This window comes from Gracilinanus agilis, chromosome 1 (genome assembly GCF_016433145.1).
Source record: "Gracilinanus agilis isolate LMUSP501 chromosome 1, AgileGrace, whole genome shotgun sequence".
NCBI lineage: Eukaryota > Metazoa > Chordata > Mammalia > Didelphimorphia > Didelphidae > Gracilinanus > Gracilinanus agilis.
In genome coordinates, this window is record NC_058130.1 from 230,436,346 (window position 1) to 230,444,628 (window position 8,283).

The window sequence follows — 8,283 nt, forward strand, 5'->3', positions numbered from 1 at the left end:
CTGAATGATCACGAGGCCAGTCAGACAGATCTCGGTTAGATCTTGTTTCTTCAATAAATTTAGCCTTTTCACTTTGGGTAAAAAATTCATCGAGTATAAATTCATCGTCTTGATATGACGGATTAAAAAGACTGAAAGTGCTCTTTGGATAAAGGCTATTTTACTTTTGTTATATTTAATGAGGTTTCATTCCATTATAAGTAAGTTGATGTTGAATAAACTGTCTTCCAGCTAAAAGCTTTCCCACATTCAATACATTTATAGGATTTCTCTCCAGAATGAATTCTCTGATGTAGAATATGTCTTGTCTTCTGGGCAAAGGCTTCTAATCATTATGTTTACATGATTTCTTTTCAGAATGAATTTTCTGATGTTTACTAAGTCTTTTCTGTTGGGCAAAGGGTTTTTTTCCACATTTCCTACACTTAAAAGGTTTTGCTCCACTGCATTGATGTTGAGTAAAATGTGTCCTCCAGCTAAAAGTTTTCCCACATTCAATACATTTATAGGATTTCTCTCCAGAATGAATTCTCTGATGTTCAGTAAGGTATGTCATCTTAGTGAAGACTTGCCTACATTCATTACATTTGTAATATTTTTCTATAGAATGAATTTTCTGGTGCAGAGAAAGGTTTGTCTTCAGGGTAAAAGCTTTCCCACAAACATTTCATATATGAGGTCTCTCCCCAGAATGAAGTCTCTGATATTCAGTGAGGTATGCCTTCTGTGTAAAAACTCTCTCACAATCATTACATTCATAGGATTTCTCTCTCTGATATTGAGGAAGGTTTGGCTACTGGAAGATGTCTTTCCTGCAGCATTAAGTTTAAAGAATTCTTCTCCAAGATGACTTACTCGATGTTGAGAAAGTTATGTCTTCATGGTGAAGACCTTCCCACAATCATTGCACTTATAGAATTTCTCTACAGAATGAATTTTCTGATCGTGAGAAAGGTTTGTTTTTAGAGCAAAGGCTTTCCCACATTCATTACATTTATGGGATTTCTCTCCAGAATGAATCCGTCAATGTTCCATAAGGTTTGTCTGATTGCCACAGGCTTTCCATTTTTCTCCAGAATGATTAGCATGGTGGAGATTAAGCTGTGAAATCTGACTAAAGGCCTGTTCACATTTATTACATTTATAAGGTTTCTCTGTAGAAAGAATTCTCTGATGTGCAGTAAGGTTTGCCCATTTATTGTAGCTTTTCCCACATTCATTATATGTATGGTATTTCTCTCCAGAATGATTGGTATGATGAAGATTAAGCTGTGAAATCTGGCTGAAGGCTCTCCCAAATTCTTTACATTTCAATTTATACTTCCCTATATAGATTCTTTGATATTTGTTTAGTTTGGAATTATCTTTGAAAGTCTTTCCATGTGTTTCATAGTTATAAAGACTGTCTACTCTCTGTTGTATAATTAGGATAGACTTTAAAATAAAGCATCCCCCAAATTCATTAATTTCTGAGCTTCTCTCTTTATTAACAATTTTTTCATGTGTGATTGTTACTTGTTTAACACCTATTTCCTGGTAACCCTGTTGCCTCACTAGTGAACCATGACATTTCATGTTTTCATTGCCCAGTTTGGGATCCAAGGAACTTTGCTTTGTAGTTCTTTCTGTTCTCTTCTGAGATGATTCTTCCACAGAATATTCCCACTTTGGAACTGACTCTTTAGCTTCAGGTTCAATGTCCTTGTCTGAAAGAAATTTAAAAATATGAATGTCTCTTTAGTTAGACAAGAGAAATTTGTTGTCATGGTAATGGAATAACAAAATGAGGAAAATATCACTTGAAGTAACTCATATTCTATCACTCTTTTAAAAGCAACAAAGTACTTTCCTTACAGAATTAATGTTAAGGTAGCTATTGCAACTTTTATCATCAAAAAGAACGCTATTCTATCCATTCCCCTACCTTCTCACTAACCAGGGAAACCAAAAGACATAATTTTGCCTGGGCTGAGACAGTAGTGCAATAGTATTCTGAGCTGCAACAGAGCTCAGTCTGATAACTGAGGTATAGAAAGTACTAGGGCAGGACAAGTTCATAGCTATAAGTCACTTCATGAAGACCGAGGGAAAGAGCCTAGCATCCATATGACACCAATCCTATCCTCCCAGAAATCAGTTGGGGTAGAGACTGAAATCACAAAATGATGAACTATCCAATGAGAGAAAAGACTGAGACAGCAAGCTCTTAAGAAAACCACAACCAAATGAAAAGAAGTCAGAAAGTGATTGATAGGAGATTACAGAGGGGAAAAAAGGTTGAAATTACCAAAGACCTCAGGAAGACAAAAATTTTAATTAAAGATCTTGAGCATAAGCAGATAAACCAGTAAAGAAAATATTAATAACAAAAGACAAAACTTAAATCCATGGGGGCAAGTTTCACTAAAAGAACAAAAATGAGAATAACCGCTCAGAAATACAAATATAGAAATAAAGAATGATCTGGAAGAAAAGCAAAAATCAGTAGTGTTAAAAGAAAATATGATCTGCATACAAGCAAAATGCATCAATCTGGAAGACAAGATCTGTAAAGACAACTTAAGAATGATAAGTATTCCAAAAGAATACAAGTAAAAACACGTTTAATGCCATAATATAAGAAATAGCATAAGAAAACTAACCAGAACTTATAAATATAGAAAACTTCAGACTTGGATTCTCAGTATTAAACTGTATTTTTCATATAACTGTCAGATTAAATTATAGCATTAATTTAATCTAAACATAAAACAACAGTGTCCTTATACTTTACCTATGACTTAAAGCACAACCCCTAAACTAAAAATTAGATGGCCTGACTCAGAAAGCTGCATGTTTCTCTTCACAAGAGATCTTCAAGCAAGGCTGTATTATACGTAGTGGTTATGTTATAGAGGGGATTCTTGTTCAAGAGTGAGTTGAAATAGATGGCCTTTAAGGTCCCTTTCAATTCTTATATTCTGTGATTCCATTACCCAATAAGGAAAAAATTTAATACGAAGATTATGAAAAAATCACTGGATTTAAATAGAAGAAACCAGTGATGACTTTCAAGTGTAGTTTCCATAATACAGACTAAAGTCAGGTTTCAGGATGTAAAGAAAGTGACCAAAATAAAGTCATTTAACCTCAAAGCATCAGTTTCTTCATTTGTAAAATATGGCAGTTGGAGGAGTCTCAAAGATCCCTGACAGCTCTAAGTCTATGATCCTAGGAATGAGTGTTGAGGGATTAGAGACAAGAGGTAAATGTTACTTTTTTGGTGGGGGGGGTGTTTTTTTTTTTTAACTCCTCACCTTCTTCTTAGAATCAATACTAAGTACTGGTTCTAAGGCAGAAGAGTGGTAAGGGCTAAGCAATTGGGGTTAAGTGACTTGCCTAGAGTCACATAGCTAGGAAGTGTCTAAGGCCAGATTTGACCCCAGGACTTTCTGTCTCAAGGCCTGCTTCTCTATCCACTGGGCCACTCAGCTGCCCAGCATACATTATTTATTGATAGTGAAAATATGTTGGTTTCCCTTCTCTAAAAATCTGCCAAGTTTTGAAGAGGAGTTGTAGAAACAACATTTAAAAAATGTTTTCTCTCTTACTAACCATCTGAACAGGTACTAGTTATTAATTCCAATTTGATAAGTTTTTCATTTACTCACATGGACAGATGCCTCTTAGGGCTTCACTCTTCAGCAACCATGGCCCTTTTCGATGCTCCATGTGGGAGATCACATCTGGTTTAAAAACTGAAAGTTCTAAGCCTGTAAAAAAAGAAAAAAAAAAAAAAAAAAAAAAAAAAAAGCAAAACAGACACTTACACCAGGAAAGGAGTCGTTTCATAATATGATCTGTGTTGTTTAAAAATATTCTAAGCCCTGGGAGATTATGTCTCCCAGGACTCCCTGCTACAACTTCCCCCAACACCTCCCACTTCCTTTGTGGGAGGTGTTGGAGAAAGAATAAAAGAGAGTTTTGGCCCGTGGGCCTTCTCTCTCTCTCTCTCTCTCTCTCTCTCTCTCTCTCTCTCTCTCTCTCTCTCTCTCTCTCTCTCTCTCTCTCTCTCTTTTCATCCTAGAGACACTCTCCACCCTGGAAACTCTCTTGGCCCTGAGCTCTCTCCCTGGCCTTTTATGGAGATCTACCTCCTACTTTCCCTAGAACTTCCTTTTTCTAATCTACATACACCTAGTTATTCTAACAATAAGTGCTACCTGATCTTTATTGAGCTCCAAAGAGGTCGGGTCAATTTTCCCTCCTAGGCTTGAGGGCTACCCCAGCTACCCTTCCTCAGGCTTTTCTACCTTCCTTTCCCTTTCTACCCTACTTTTCTCTTCTACCTCCAAAATTCCCTTTCACAGATTCAAATCCTTTAATAGTTAGAAAAAAGAAAATATGCTAAGAAGACCCAAAGGATACTTCAAAGGAATTCAGCAGGATATTGAATAATGGGTTCTTAAAAGTTGTAGAAAAAATGGAATAAAAGAGTTGATTTCAGTTCAGGATACCTAAGTTCTTTATTTTCCCTCATATATGAGTATAAATCTCCCAATCCTGGAGGTATCTGTACTAGGATCCTGGCAGAAAATCTTGGATATAGGGAAACAAAATGATTAGGACAGGATATCATCAGAGATAGCAATGGGGAAGAGAAATTACTCAATTTTTAGTTCTACAAGGTTTAACTATGGAAGAATGAATGGAAAAATTATGTGAATTGGACCAAAATGAAATAAAAATTTCTGGTTCCTTTATGCTAAAACAAAATTGAACTTAGTACTTCAAGCATTATATAGGTTTTAATATTTGGTGAAGGAAAAACACCCTAAAGTGAAAACTGGCAATCATGAAGGAAAGATTTACCAATAAAGACCAGGTTTCTATAGTTCTCTATCAGTACATCCCTACAAAGAGCCTGCTGATCTAGGTTCAATGGTGCCCACTCTTCCTGAGTGAAGTCTGGAGCCACATCCTAGAATGTGATGGTTTCCTGAAAGAACACAGTTCTAGCATAAGTTCCCTTACAATCCTAGGGATGAAGACAGTAGTATTAGAAAAATCAGTAGGGTACACAGAAAGTGACAAACTTTTTAGCCTGCAGACTGATCCTGAATCATTTGTCTATCTATAATGTATATCATATTATTTAATCTTTTAAGATAAACATGAAAGAAAAATGTGACAAAACCTATACTTTTAAGGAACTTGGAGTTTTTTTGAGAACCAAGGAACCCTCTTAAACAACAAGAGCCCACATTTCATATTCAGCATTAACTGCTTGTTTTGCTTAAGGATCCTCAGGTACACATAGCATGTAGACAATGCTGTTAACTTGCTGAAAAATTGATTCATGCTGATTTAACAAAACTTATCAGAAGCTATATCTTGCTAATATCAATCATATGATCTTATGATGCCAAGTGATGAGATATAGGTATATGAATCATACTACAAATATTAATTTCCATTTGAATGCAATGTAGGAACTACAATCAAATATGAAAGATTATTCATTTGTTCATTTTGCAATAAAAATACAAGTCTCAGGCATTTCCCAATTAGAAAAGTTTTCTCATAATGTTTTTATTAGCATAATGTATTTATTATGTGCCATGACTACTAGTGGGAAAAGATAAAAGAAAAAGAAAAAATGTCCCTGCCTTCTGTGGAATATAGTCTGTTGGGAATAAAAAAAATTAAAGAGATAATAAATGAAAAACACAGGCAATAAAAATAAGGAGTAACTAAGGAGGGATGAGTGTGAAGAGTGGCTATAATTAGAGAGACCAGGAAAGGCATACTTATAAGGAAGTGGTATTGAGCTGAAAATTGAATGAATTTAGAGATTTTTGAAAGCTGTAAGTGATGAATGAAAATATTTCATCATGGAGAGCCAGCCTGTAAAAGAAATGCAAGTAGGAAATGGTAACAAAAAGAAAGGCCAGTTGGACAAAAATGTAGTTTTAATATTTGACACGTTACTTACATTTGATTTTCCATTCATATTTGTATCCTGTGAAGCCTGTTTTATGTCAGCTCTGACATAAACTGAGAAAGGGTGAGGGAGACTAGAAAGGAGCATGGCCACACAGGCTCAGTAGAGATGACAAAGATTATTCATGGAAAGGACATAAGGAGCTGATCTGAGAAGTTATGAGACCTCTGGGAGGATAGGAAGGGAAAGAAAGGGAAAGGAATGTGTATTTCTATAGCACCTACTATGTGCTAGGATCTACGGTAAGTGTTTTACAAATACTATCTCACCTGATCAGGAAGGTTATGAATCTAGCTAAGTAGATAAGGCATCAAAATCTGACATTTGGACCAAACTAAAAAGCACAGAAATAAGCGTGTTAAAGAAATGGGACCCAGGTAGGTGGTATAGGACTACAATATAAAATTGAACAGGTTGTCATTTTTGTTGTTGAGGGAATGATTTTGACCAACCAATGCACGATAATGTGGTCAAGGTTGGAAATATAATCAAGGACGAGCAAAAGTTGATGTTTAGGGTAATTAGACAAAAGAGCCTGGTAATACAGAAGAATGAAAGTGTGTATAGCAGGATGAAGAGAAACTGGTCATTCTTACCAAAAAATCATTTTCTGACTCAAAGTTTCTTTAATGATAAGGTTGGACTAACTATTATAATATTTTGAAATTTCTACACGTAAATATTTTAGTCATGTATTTTCTGAAGAAAGCATCAAGCAAGTTTAATGTTTAACCATTTCCCTTGAATACAACCAAGTAAAATATTTGGGGGAAAAAATCATCATTATTAACCATTGTAATAATAGTACTCAAATGGTTCTGGGATCTCAACTTTTTGGATGTTTCTGCTAACAATGCAGATCATAACCCCTCCATACCACGCTATCCTCTAAAACTCTAAAACCATATCTTCAAACAAGCTCATCACAGAGAATCCACCCAAAGGTTAGAGGATTTTCTTCCCTTTCTCCTGTCATCTTAAGAATACTATAAAGCACTCAAGTTCAACTCATATTCATATGCAGAGCTTTGAAGTTTGCAAAGCACTTTACACATGTAAACTCATTTCGTTAAGTATTACTCATACAACACAGGAATTTCAAATTAAAAGGGGGGAGAAAAAGACTACTCTTCACTTGCTTCAAGTCATTGCTTAATCCACAAAAACAAGCTGAAAATTTTAAGTATTGATAAGTCTATTAGGCATCCCTTTTTTCTTCAGAAGCCAGGTTAAATACTATCAGGTGAGTTAAGGTTACATTTCCAAGAATACTGCTTAGAATAATTTTCACTCTAAGCAGTTGAACTTGGATAACAATACAATACAAAAACCAGTGGGTTCTCTTACCTTTTCCCTGTTTTCATGGCTTATAAAAAAGATTTCTTCTTTTCAAAAAAGCTAGCAGAACATGAAACTTGTGGAAAGGAGCTGTCTAAAGAGTGCAGAGGCCTAAAATCCTTTTACCACAATGTACAAAGTCAGGAGCTTAGAAGTGAGTGGAATAGCATCAATGCTGAGCCAAGGTTCCCAAATTCACTCTCCATTCAAGGAAAATAGAGTACAGTAGGGACTGTAATGAAGTAATTTAGGGAATAGAATAGAAATTTATAGGAGCTTGGCTATCAGCTTTGAGTATTCTGTATTGGAATGCAACTGGGGGAAGAGTGAAACTGTCCTTGCTGGTGTGAGAGTTTGGAGAGAAGGTTTGGAGGACAAGTCCAGCTAGCAGTGAATCCATAAGCTTGGGATCTTTGGGATTGGTGAAGCTTGAAAACAACATCTCTGAAGACAACCCTTGGTAGAGAATAGTGTCTGTTTTCTGGTGGACAGTTTGCAGGCATTTTTCCCTACCTGGTATCTCTTGCATTATTGGCTGCACAAGGAGTTGGTTCCTGGTATCCTGAAGCCATCAAGGAAGAAACCTGGACCATTTGTGAGAAATCCCAATACCATGCTCTCTCCCTCTAGTCTTCGGTCAAGGCTGTCAGCCAGACTGAAGTTGGATTGACAGAGAAACTCTCTCTTAGGACTCCATTTCTTTTCTTTTTCTTTTTTTAAATTTAAATATTTATTAATATTCATTTTTAACATGGTTACATGATTCCTGCTCCTACTTTCCCCTTCACCCCCCGCACTCCCCCCACCCATGGCCAATGCACATTTCCACTGGTTTTGTCATGTGTCCTTGATCAAGACCTATTTCTAAATTGTTGGTAGTTGCATTGGTGTGGTAGTTTCGAGTCCACATCCTCAATCATGTCCACCCCGACCCATGCATTCAAGCAGTTGTTTTTCTTATA